We start from the raw sequence: 12,500 nt of genomic DNA on the forward strand, positions 1-12,500 counted from the left end.
TCACAAAGGATTTAAGTAAAGTGTTTGATTGGTTTTTGACTATATTTTTAATAAAAAAAAATAATTATAATAATAATAATCTGACAAACACACCACACACTCTTGCCAGGACTTGCACCTGGAATCTTCCACCCAAAGGGTGGATGTGTTACTATTACACCACAAGAGTTGTGTCTTTCTTTTTTTTTTACAAACACTGCAAATTAAACACTGGAAACAGCAACTAAAAACAAAATGTTCACAGCACAACACACACACAGCACAACATATGCAACTATATAAAAACCTAACTATATACATTACTATATACACCAATGAAAAAAAAATCAAAGAACTCCCTGTACATTCTCCCTCCACTGTGCAACAGAGAGGCCTGAGGCTGGACAATACCACCGGCCCTTCAGCTGAGTGTGGCCAGTTGTCTTATTTTTTGCCAGCCCACACTGCTTGCAGATATAGTGATATATATCCTTTGCTAGTCGTTTCCGTGGTGGTTCACCTCTAGCCACTCGCTCCTCATCCTCTTGGGCAGCTTTCTGCCTTCTCCATGTGCGCTGCCTGGGCTGAGTAGAGGGACAAGTTTGTGATGGCAATGTATGAGGCTGCTGGAATTGGGGAGGGGGCTGGAATTGGGGAGGCGGCTGGAATTGGGGAGGTGGCTGGAATTGGGAAGGTGGCTGGAATTTGGGGAGGGGGCTGGAATTGGGAAGGTGGCTGGAATTGGGGAGGGGGATGGAATTGGGTAGAATGAGGCAGTGGTAGACCTGGTTGGCAGCTGGGAAAGGGTGGGTAGGACCCAGGGGGGAATGCAAAGTTTGGTGCTGGTGGGTATATGGGAAATGCAGAGTAAGATCCAGGAGGAGGGGTGGGCATTGGGCACCTGTTGGAGATACGCTTTACGAATGAAGGCCTCTCCCTCCTGATTTGCTGAATCCTGAAATACCATGGCCTCATGCCCATGCTGTGCAGCAACAGCTGGAAGTTCGCGCACTTCAGGAAGAGCCTCCTTTGCCAAATATACTTGTTTGGGCAGTGCAGTACCCTGCAGAAGCATGTCTCTGTCTACACGTTTCTGTCTTTTTAGTAGCCTGCAAGAGAAAAATTCTTCATCTTAAATTAGCAATTTAAGTGAATAAAAGCCCATTGTCTTTACTTCCTGTAGCATAATTTTTAAAAGCATGTACAAGAAGGTTTTATAAGTACAATCTTGATATACTACTGTGATTGTGCAAAAGTATCGCATAAAACAAGACTCACCACGAGGAGACAGTAGTGGTGTTTATCGGGACCAGAACAAGGTTAGTCTGTCCTAGAACCTCTCTGCTGTCCTCCATCAGCTGCTTTAAGTGGCTGTATACCACCACAATAGATTGTGGAATTGGCAGAGTTTTTCCTTGTGTGTCCCTGGGCCTGTTCCGTGCTTGCTGAAACTCTTTCAAAAGCCTTAGGCAAACACATTCACAGACCCTGTGGACTTCAGGGTCCTGAGCTGCCTGCCCATGAGTCATGAACAATCTATGGAAAAGAAAGATGATATAATCTGAACTGTATACTGGGTTATAAACTAGTGACGATCCAAATAGTCAAATTACCTCTCTGCTGCCTGCTGTCCTGGAGCAGAGCCACTCTGCTTCCTGGATGCTCTCCAAGGTCCTGTCAAAGCCTTCTTCTTAACCCTCTGGCTATATTTTGATGGTACCTTGTCCATGGCATGCAGAGCCATGTACAGCTGGACTATGTTGGCCTCCTCTTGTGATGACAAGGCAGTGATCGTTCGGTTTAGGCCAACCAAATAGGCTGCCAGGGCATCAACTGCCTCCCAGCCCAAGACACCTCTGGAATCACACTGTGTACTCTGGAAATTGAGAAAAATGCCAAACACAGTCCAATAAACATATACGGTGTTGTAATAATTATTTTGCATTGTACATGCATATATTTTAACTTTACACATTGGTGACAATAGGCGTTTTGCACTGTACCAGATACATTTTTTTTAAAAGTAAAAAATAGTACAGGATAGCAATATTACCTGGCTTGATGTGCTAGGACTTGCAGTGTCATCCTCCTCTTCCTCAGTGACCTCCTCATCTGGGGATTTGGGTTCAGTGTCATCCACCTGACTTGTCACCTGGACCTGCACGACAGCTACTGGAGAGTCATCAGCCCTAAGGTCAGCTGCATGGCACACAGTCGTGTCAATTTCACTATCCTCTTCGGGCTCCTCTGGGGGGACTTCAGGCATGTCATTGTGGTGTGCAATCAACTGGTCGCCTCTATTGGACTGGGCCAACAAGTACTCCACTGCAATGCGCTCCCCTGCAATAATTTGTACCACATTGTTAATGGGGAGAGGACACACACACTCACACACACACACAAACAAACAAACACAGGAGAGAGAGAAATACTCCAATGCTCAGCATTTTCCTGTGAGATATCTTACCAGTGGGTTTTCCTGGAGGGTTAAATTCTGGCATCAAAGCCCGACCAAGGACCCGTTGGCTCATGCTGTTTAAATGAGACATTGTGCAGACATCAAATGTCCTTAGGGTTGAGGCCCCCACCACAGATACAGCTTCTTTTGCCCGGCTCATGTTCCACCTCGAGGCCCCCTCTAACATGTACATTTGTGTGTGCATGGCATTGCATCTCCATCCTAAGAATGAAAATGCACAGATTCAGTCAGCAATTATTTTAAACTGAGGACATACAAATTTAATGACACAGTTATAGAACAGTAACACATAATAATGAGACTGATAGTAAATTCCATGAAAACAAGCCAAATCCAGGTAGCACCCAGGGTTCTGTTGTTGACACAATAGCGATCTTTTCAACGTAAAAATCTACAAAACATACTGCAATTTAATATTCAGAATTTACCAGGAATGAAGGCACACTGGTGGCGGTGAAAACTCTCCAGCGATTATGACCCCCTGCCACACCTAAGCACGTTTAGGACTTTGCCACCCTTCTGGAGTGTCCCCGTCTTTGTGTACAACTCTACATGTGGAGGGTCCTGGATGCACTCGAGGTGTTTTTGTTGCATCTCCCAGACATGGTGCATGCTGTCAGGGTTAACCAGGCGAAACCCTGTAGTGTCAGTTAGCTCCCACACTGATTCCAGCAGCCCTGAAATCATGGCCCGGATCTCCTCAGACCTGCGTGTCCGCCGCCTACAGTGCTTCGCGAGTTCACCTGGGCTGATGCTGGCCATGAGCTGAGCCTCAGTGGAAGCCTTTCCACCATGGCTGCACTTCCACTCCCCTCTCTTGGCAGCCTTAAGTTCTCTCACATCCTCCTGATCCCACTCAAAGATACAGGAGGAAAGTTTTGAACAAAAGGTACCATAGAGAGGGTGGTGCTCTGTAGTAAGGCCACAGTTGAATCTTCTCATAAAATGGAAGATATCTAGCCTTACAATAGACTTCCATGGTCGAAAAAGTTTTAACACTGAAGATGCACCTGTGGAGGAGAAAAAATAAAAAACATGCATTTGATTTAATTTCAAACATACTTTTCAGTCAATATATTTTATTACAATTTTTAATACACTGGCTGTAAAAATAATACTAATTAATTACCATCACCAATAAGGAAAGGGGAACTTTTTTTACACCACTATTAATTTTATAAAATATATTGCAGTGCACATTTGATAAAGTAGTAATTTGAAAATCTCACCTGACTGACTGCAGCAATCCCGGTCAACATAGATGACCTCGGGCTCTTGCTCGCCAGCATTCTGGTAGCGTTTGACGACACCCTGGCAAAGCTCCTCCAGTCCTGCGCCTTCAGCTGTTGTCAGAACACTGTTCAGAACCTGGCCGAGCTCATTGCCAATGTTGGTCATCCATGCAGCCGTGTCCCCAATGCCACCAGCCAGCTTTTTGGTGATCTGAAAAACAAAAAGAAGGAAAAATAAAGACATTCTGACAAGCTTAATTATACATTTTCTTTGATTTGTTATGGTACATTATAATATATATATAACACAAATGTATATAACACAACATTTTTCATCATGTTGAAATTCTTTCTGGCTGAAAATAAACCTCATGCTGAAACCTTCATGTATTGTACCTTCTTTGTAGAATCCATCTTCAGGATTCGGCCATAGGTGGAGGTAATCACCCCCTTCATCTCGTCCAAATGGCTGAGGATATCGTTGGAGTGGACAGTCTCAAACCACTGGGCGAGTGGAAGTGGCCTGAAGGGTGCGGGTGCAGAAAAGGCAGGTGCCGTTGCAGATTGGACCAGGGTAACCTTTCTCAAATGATGCTCACAATTAGAGAGGTACTGGATGGTGCGTCATGCCCACTCCTCACTGTGGGCTTCCTCTACTGCTGACTGGAAGTAGGAGGAACTGTTACCACTGGTCCTTGGCCTGAGTAAAGTCACACATTTCCTGTCCAGGGCTAGCTGAGTGGTCAGCACCGCTGGAAACATGGTCCTGTGTGCCACATCCAGTTGTGAAAGGATGTCCTGGCTCCATGGGCATACTGGCAACTTGCATGCACTGCAGCGTGGATAGTCCCCACCCACAAGGTAATAGCGGCTATCCATGTCAATCACCTCCCTGACCTTCGGGTAAATTCCTGAATGGTGCATCTTCCGGCCACACTGTGGGCATTTAAGAGGAATGTCCCACATCCTCATTGGTGCCCACAAGAACATCCTCTGTCGGAAGTACCACTCGGGCTCATGAGGACATGGCTTGGGCTGCATCGATGGATAAAACCAGTTCACCTGGATCTTCTGTCTCAGCTGCCCTGTGGGCTCATAGAGGCACTTGGCAATCCACACCCAATCTGCTGGCTGGAGGACTCTCTTGAACTGACTGCGAAGAAAGCTCTCCCAGTCAGTAATAGCCTGAGGCAGAGATGGTGTAGGCTGCAGTGAGGGTACTGGATGTGAGGATGGAGTGGGCTGTGGAGATGGAGAGCACCATGGAGGTGGTGGTGAGGGCTTTGGAGCTGGAGAGTGGTGTGGGAATTGAGTGGGCCCTGGGGATGGAGACACTGGTACTGGCATTGGAGACGGCAAGTGCTGTGGAGGTGGAGGCAGCCATGGAGATGGTGAGGGGCAAGGAGATGGTGTGGGATTTTTTGAAGGACTGACACGTGGAGCCAATAGAGCCCCATAATGGCTCGACTCAATGTGTTGGAGGAGTCTGACGGCACCCTGGACCCTGACCCCACAGCTGTCACACCTCTCTTCAATGTGGTGGTCAGAGAGGTTGCCGGAGAACTTCTCTGCCTCCACAACCACACTACACAGAGAACATTTCACCCCATGTACTTCCTGTGATGTCCCGGTCTCCTCTGAGCTGCCGCCTGCCTTTACCTTAGGCCCTGACTCAATCAAGACCTTATCTGTTGACTGGGAGAAAATTAATATTAGGAACAAAAGAAGGTCTTACTATTCATGTTAAATAATTACACCAATTACTCTGCAGAACTGTACTGAGAATATATTCTGAGAATATATCAGGGGTTGGTGCATAAAATAGTGTATTACACGATACAGGGACTTATCATGCCTTTGATATATTATATCGTATACCTACCTTATGGAACCCACAAGTGCACACTATGTGCCTGCCAAACAGGTCCACCTTATTCCCCCTATGCAGGGGACAGGCATCAATCCGCTCCAGGACCTCCTTCCATTTTCTGCTTCCAGGCCTTTTTCCTGTACTGAACTGGAAGGTGCCCTGGGCATACCTGTGGCAGATGTCGTTCCAATAAGCAGAGGATTTGCCTGTTTTGGTCATATCTGAACAATAATGGGGAACAAATCAATGTGGTTAAATATGTGTTAATATAGCAACAGTAGAAAGGAGTTTATTGGAGTTTTATATTTATACACACACACACACACACACACATATACAGTATATATATATATATATATATATATATATATATATATATATATATATATATATATATATATATATATATAGAATCACATCAAGTATACAAAAGCAGACATGTTGAGTGGTGAAATATGTGGCAGGTTAATAGTTTTCTGCAGTAAATATGTTCCTACTTGCAAAAAATTGCAAATAGCTTTTGATGTATAATTATAAAAACTGTGTTTGTATATAAAGTAAGAAAGGGGGAAAAACTAGATATTTAATGAATACGTGGAATAGTAAAATATTTAAATACATTCAGTAAAGAATCACTCAGTCATGACTGAAATAAAATAGGGAATGGATACTTGGAATACTGAATGATGAAATGAAATTCTTGCAAAGATATAGAAAATAAAAACTTGTTATGAATCGAAGGCTTAACAAGCATCAGTTAGCGATACGTTAAGTTAGCTTGCCTTGCTACGCAAGCGTAGAACGATCAGAATAATCTTTATTCCAAATCATGAATTAATGTTTGAACAAATAGGATAACACTGATGTCACGGATTTGTATTGTGATAACGCTTACCTTGAATCTCCGCATAGCAGATGTCCAGTGAGTTACAAACAGCTGGAATATCACGAAACTCATTCAGCCAATCAGCGGCGAGATTGGCATGTCAACTTGCTGATTGGCTATTTCCTCTCGGTAGGAATTGATTGGCTCCTTTGCCCCATCTGTTCGAAAGTTTCGGATTTGCGTTAGGAACTGTTCGGATTAATTTAGGATGTGTTCGGACTTTCGTTCTGACTTTGTTAGGAATTGTTGCGACCTTGTTCGGAAGTATTCAAATGTTGTTAGGAAGTGTTAGGAAGTGTTAAGCCGTCCGATCGCTGGAAGGTACGGCCACGACTACGCCTAATGTTAGAAAGCAAGCCCCCTTGTCTGGTTTCGCCCTGCACAGGCCAAGCTTCAGAAACAAAATCACGCAGAAAGATGAGGTGGTAAAAGAATGAGGATTCGAACCTGCGCCGGGAGACCCCAATGGATTTTTAGTCCATCGCCTTAACCACTCGGCCACGACTACGGGAGTAGACAAATTTCTGCTCAGTTTGTGTCCAACACTGCTGCCTGACCTACTTGCAACCAACCCAGCTCAGTCAGCAAGCGGAGATTGCAAGCTAGCCCTGCAAGCGTGTAAAAAAGCGGTCCCACTGAGGAGAAATCAGGCTGCCATGTCTCATCCTATGTAATGGGGTTTTTTCAGTACTGGCCCTGGGGACCGACAGCACTGCACAAATGGGAGGTCTTTCTTATTCTACTCACTCCGTGAGCACTCTTTCCTAAAGGGCTGACCATCAGAATCATGTGTGCCGAACAAGGGAGATGCACTGATCCCCGGGAGAAGGAAGGAACATCGCTCTAATACAGAGTCAGTAGAAGAGATGGACCCGTAGTGATAGCAAGCTGAGCCCTCCAAAAAGTAGACTGACCTTCGCCCAAACAGGGACTTGAATTAAGCAGACCACCTTCTGCCCTGTTGTGTGTCACATTGCTGCCTGACCTACTTGCAACCTAGCAAGCCGAGATTGTAAGCTAGCCCTGGAAGCGGGTAAAACAGCAGTCCCACTGAGGAGAAATCAGACTGCCATGTCTCATCCTATGTAATGGGGTTTTTCAGTGCTGGGCCTGGGGACCGACAGCACTGCACATTTCGGAGGTCTGTCTTATTCTACTCACTCTGTGAGCGCGCTTTCCTAACGAGCTGACCATCAGAATCAGGTGTGCCAAACAAGGGAGGTGCAATGATACCCTGGAGCAGGAAGGAACACCGCTCCAGTACAGATTCAGAAGAAGAGATGGACCGTAGTGATAGCAAGGTGACTCCTCCAAAAGCAGATAGACTTCACCCTAACAGGGACTTGAATCCTGGACCCTCAGATTAAAAGTCTCATGCTCTACCGACTGAGCTATCCAGGCTCTTGTGGAGCACAGGCTTCTCACCTTTTATAAAGCAGCAATTTTACAACAAGCTGCCCAGAAGAGACGCAGGTGTCACAAGGATGAACGCTAGAAATAGTTATGGCACAGAGAGCGAAGGACCATAGATGGCACAATTACAGTCACAGAAAGCTAAAGCAATACTGCAAATCCCTCCCGTAGTCGGCAGAGTTCGAACCTGCGCAGGGAGACCCCAATGGATTTCAAGTCCATCGCCTTAACCTCTCGGCCACGACTACGCCTAATGTTTGAAAGCAAGCCCCCTTGTCTGATGGCGCCCTGGACAGGCCAAGCTTCAGAAACAAAATCACGCAGAAAGATGAGGTGGTAAAACATTTTCAACCTTCCAGTATACTCAACGGCAAATGGTTGCCATGACCCTGATTCGAACTGGGGTTGCTGCGGCCACAACGCAGAGTATTAACCACTATACGATCACGGCGTGCCACTGGCTCACCCAAGAGAACCCCTGGAGCCCGGATACAAGAAGCAGCAGCGGCGTGTTTGTCCATCGAAGAGGGACTGGACATTTCGCAAATAAGTGCGAGGACCATGAAAAATGCATGGATGCTTTGCCTCATGGCCTTCAGCAAACAGTTTAGTCAGCAGGATTTGAACTTGCGAGGGGAGACCCCAATGCATTTCTAGTCCATCGCCTTAACCACTCGGCCACGACAACGGGAGTAGACAAATTTCTGCTCAGTTTGTGTCCAACACTGCTGCCTGACCTACATGCAACCAACCCAGCTCAGTCAGCAAGCGGAGATTGCAAGCTAGCCCTGCAAGCGGGTAAAACAGCATTCCCACTGAGGAGAAATCAGCCTGCCATGTCTCATCCTATGTAATGGGGTTTTTCAGTACTGACCCTGGGGACCGACAGCACTGCACAATTGGGAAGTCTGTCTTATTCTACTCACTCTGTGAGCACTCTTTACTAAAGGGCTGACCATCAGAATCAGGTGTGCCGAACAAGGGAGATGCACTGATCCCCGGGAGCAGGAAGGAACATCGCTCTAGTACAGAGTCAGCAGAAGAGATGGACCGTAGGGATAGCAAGCTGAGGCCTACAAAAAGAAGACTGACCTTCGCCCAAACAGGGACTTGAATTAAGCAGACCACCTTCTGCCATGTTGTGTGTAACACTGCTGCCTGACCTACTTGCAATCTAGCAGGAGGAGATTGTAAGCTAGCCCTGGAAGCGGCTAAAACAGCAGTCCCACTGAGGAGAAATCAGGCTGCCATGTCTCATCCTATGTAATGGGGTTTTTCAGTACTGGCCCTGGGGACCGACAGCACTGCACAAATGGGAGGTCTGTCTTATTCTACTCACTCTGTGAGCACTCTTTCCTAAAGGGCTGACCATCAGAATCATGTGTGCCGAACAAGTGAGATGCACTGATCCCCGGGAGAAGGAAGGAACATCGCTCTAATACAGAGTCAGCAGAAGAGATGGACCCGTAGTGATAGCAAGCTGAGGCCTCCAAAAAGTAGACTGACCTTCGCCCAAACAGGGACTTGAATTAAGCAGACCACCTTCTGCCCTGTTGTGTGTCACATTGCTGCCTGACCTACTTGCAACCTAGCAAGCCGAGATTGTAAGCTAGCCCTGGAAGCGGGTAAAACAGCAGTCCCACTGATGAGAAATCAGGCTGCCATGTCTCATCCTATGTAATGGGGTTTTTCAGTTCTGGGCCTGGGGACCGACAGCACTGCACAATTCGGAGGTCTGTCTTATTCTACTCACTCTGTGAGCGCGCTTTCCTAACGAGCTGACCATCAGAATCAGGTGTGCCAAACAAGGGAGGTGCACTGATACCCTGGAGCAGGAAGGAACATCGCTCCAGTACAGATTCAGAAGAAGAGATGGACCGTAGTGATAGCAAGGTGACTCCGCCAAAAGCAGACAGACCTTCACCCTAAAAGGGACTTGAACCCTGGACCCTCAGATTAAAAGTCTGATGCTCTACCGACTGAGCTATCGAGGCTCTTCTGGAGCACTGGCTTCTCACCTTTTATAAAGCAGCAGTTTTACAACAAGCTGCCCAGAAGAGACGCAGGTGTCACAAGGATGAAAGCTAGAAGCAGTTATGGCACAGAGAGCGAAGGGCCATAGAAGGCACAATTACCGTCACAGAAAGCTAAAGCAATACTGCAAATCCCTCCCGTAGTTGGCAGAGTTCGAACCTGCGCAGGGAGACCCCAAAGGATTTCAAGTCCATCGCCTTAACCTCTCGGCCACGACTACGCCTAATGTTAGAAAGCAAGCCCCCTTGTCTGGTGGCGCCCTGCACAGGCCAATCTTCAGAAACAAAATCACGCAGAAAGATGAGGTGGTAAAAATTTTTCAGCCTTCCCGTATACTCAACGGCAAAGGGTTGCCGTGACCCGGATTCGAACTGGGGTTGCTGCGGCCACAACACTGAGTACTAACCACTATACGATCACGGCGTGCCACTGGCACACCCAAGACAACCCCTGGAGCCCGGATACAAGAAGCAGCAGCGGCGTGTTTGTCCATTGAGGAGGGACTGGACATTTCGCAAATAAGTGCGAGCACCATGAAAAATGCATGGATGCTTTGCCTCATGGCCTTCAGCAAACAGCGTAGTCGGCACGATTCGAACCTGCGCGGGGAGACCCCAATGGATTTCTAGTCCATCGCCTTAACCACTCGGCCACGACTACGGCAGTAGACCAATTTCTGCTCAGTTTGTGTCCAACACTGCTGCCTGACCTACTTGCAACCAACCCAGCTCAGTCAGCAAGCGGAGATTGCAAGCTAGCCCTGCAAGCGGGTAAAACAGCGGTCCCACTGAGGAGAAATCAGCCTGCCATGTCTCATCCTATGTAATGGGGTTTTTCAGTACTGGCCCTGGGGACCGACAGCACTGCACAATTGGGAAGTCTGTCTTATTCTACTCACTCTGTGAGCACTCTTTCCTAAAGGGCTGACCATCAGAATCATGTGTGCCGAACAAGGGAGATGCACTGATACCCTGGAGCAGGAAGGAAAACCGATCCAGTACAGATTCCGAAGAAGAGATGGACCGTAGTAATAGCAAGGTGACTCCGCCAAAAGCAGACAGACCTTCGCCCGAACAGGGACTTGAACCCTGACAGTTTTACAACAAGCTGCCAAGAAGAGACGCAGGTGTCACGAGGATGAAAGCTAGAAGCAGTTATGGCACAGAGAGCAAAGGACCATAGAAGGCACAATTATCGTCACAGAAAGCTAAAGCAATACTGCAAAGCCCTCCCGTAGTCGGCAGGGTTCGAACCTGCGCGGGGAGACCCCAATGGATTTCAAGTCCATCGCCTTAACCTCTCGGCCACGACTACGCCTGATGTTAGAAAGCAAGCCCCCTTGTCCGATGGCGCCCTGCACAGGCCAAGCTTCAGAAACAAAATCACGCAGAAAGATGAGGTGGTAAAAAATTTTCAACCTTCCCGTATACTCAACGGCAAAGGGTTGCTGCGGCCACAACGCAGAGTACTAATCACTACACGATCACGGCGTGCCACTAGCTAACCCAAGAGAACCCCTGAAGCCCGGATACAAGAAGCAGCAGCGGCGTGTTTGTCCATCGAAGAGGGACTGGACATTTCGCAAATAAGTGCGAGGACCGTGAAAAATGCACAATTCGGAGGTCTGTCTTATTCTACTCACTCTGTGAGCGCGCTTTCCTAACGAGCTGACCATCAGAATCAGGTGTGCCCAACAAGGGAGGTGCACTGATACCCTGGAGCAGGAAGGAACACAGCTCCAGTACAGATTCAGAAGAAGAGATGGACCGTAGTGATAGCAAGGTGACTCCGCCAAAAGCAGACAGACCTTCACCCTAACAGGGACTTGAACCCTGGACCCTCAAATTAAAAGTCTGATGCTCTACCGACTGAACTATCCAGGCTCTTGTGGAGCACTGGCTTCTCACCTTTTATAAAACAGCAGTTTTACAACAAGCTGCCCAGAAGAGAAGCAGGTGTCACGAGGATGAAAGCTAGAAGCAGTTATGGCACAGAGAGCGAAGGACCATAGAAGGCACAATTACCGTCACAGAAAGCTAAAGCAATACTGCAAATCCCTCCCGTAGTCAGCAGAGTTCGAACCTGCGCAGGGAGACCCCAATGGATTTCAAGTCTTCCCATATACTCAACGGCAAAGGGTTGCCGTGACACGGATTAGACCCGGGGTTGCTGCGGCCACAATGCAGAGTACTAACCACTATACGATCACGGCGTGCCACTGGCTCACCCAAGACAACCCCTGGAGTCGGATACAAGAAGCAGCAGCGGCGTGTTTGTCCATCGTAGAGGGACTGGACATTTCGCAAATAAGTGCGAGGACAGTGAAAAATGCATGGATGCTTTGCCTCATGGCCTTCAGCAAACAGCGTAGTCAGCAGGATTCAAACCTGCGCGGGGAGACCCCAATGGATTTCTAGGTCATTGCCTTAACCACTCGGCCACGACTACGGGAGTAGACCAATTTCTGCTCAGTTTGTGTCCAACACTGATGCCTGTCCTACTTGCAACCAACCCAGCTCAGTCAGCAAGCGGAGATTGCAAGCTAGCCCTGCAAGCGGGTAAAACAGCGCTCCCACTGAGGAGAAATCAGGCTGCCATGTCTCATCC

At 47.5% G+C, this 12,500-nt stretch overlaps 3 non-coding genes across 3 annotated transcripts; all 3 read right to left on the bottom strand.

Moving 5' to 3' along the window:
* Positions 1 to 8,025: 8,025 nt before the first annotated feature.
* On the bottom strand, positions 8,026 to 8,107 carry trnas-uga (transfer RNA serine (anticodon UGA)). The gene has a single exon. It is a non-coding gene; the product is annotated as a tRNA-Ser (tRNA).
* Positions 8,108 to 10,471: 2,364 nt separating this feature from the next.
* trnas-aga (transfer RNA serine (anticodon AGA)) lies at positions 10,472 to 10,553 on the bottom strand. Its single transcript has one exon. It is a non-coding gene; the product is annotated as a tRNA-Ser (tRNA).
* Positions 10,554 to 11,125: 572 nt separating this feature from the next.
* trnas-uga (transfer RNA serine (anticodon UGA)) lies at positions 11,126 to 11,207 on the bottom strand. Its single transcript has one exon. It is a non-coding gene; the product is annotated as a tRNA-Ser (tRNA).
* Positions 11,208 to 12,500: the final 1,293 nt, after the last annotated feature.

The sequence above is a fragment of the Carassius carassius genome, chromosome 18, assembly GCF_963082965.1.
Source record: "Carassius carassius chromosome 18, fCarCar2.1, whole genome shotgun sequence".
Classification (NCBI taxonomy): Eukaryota; Metazoa; Chordata; class Actinopteri; order Cypriniformes; family Cyprinidae; genus Carassius; species Carassius carassius.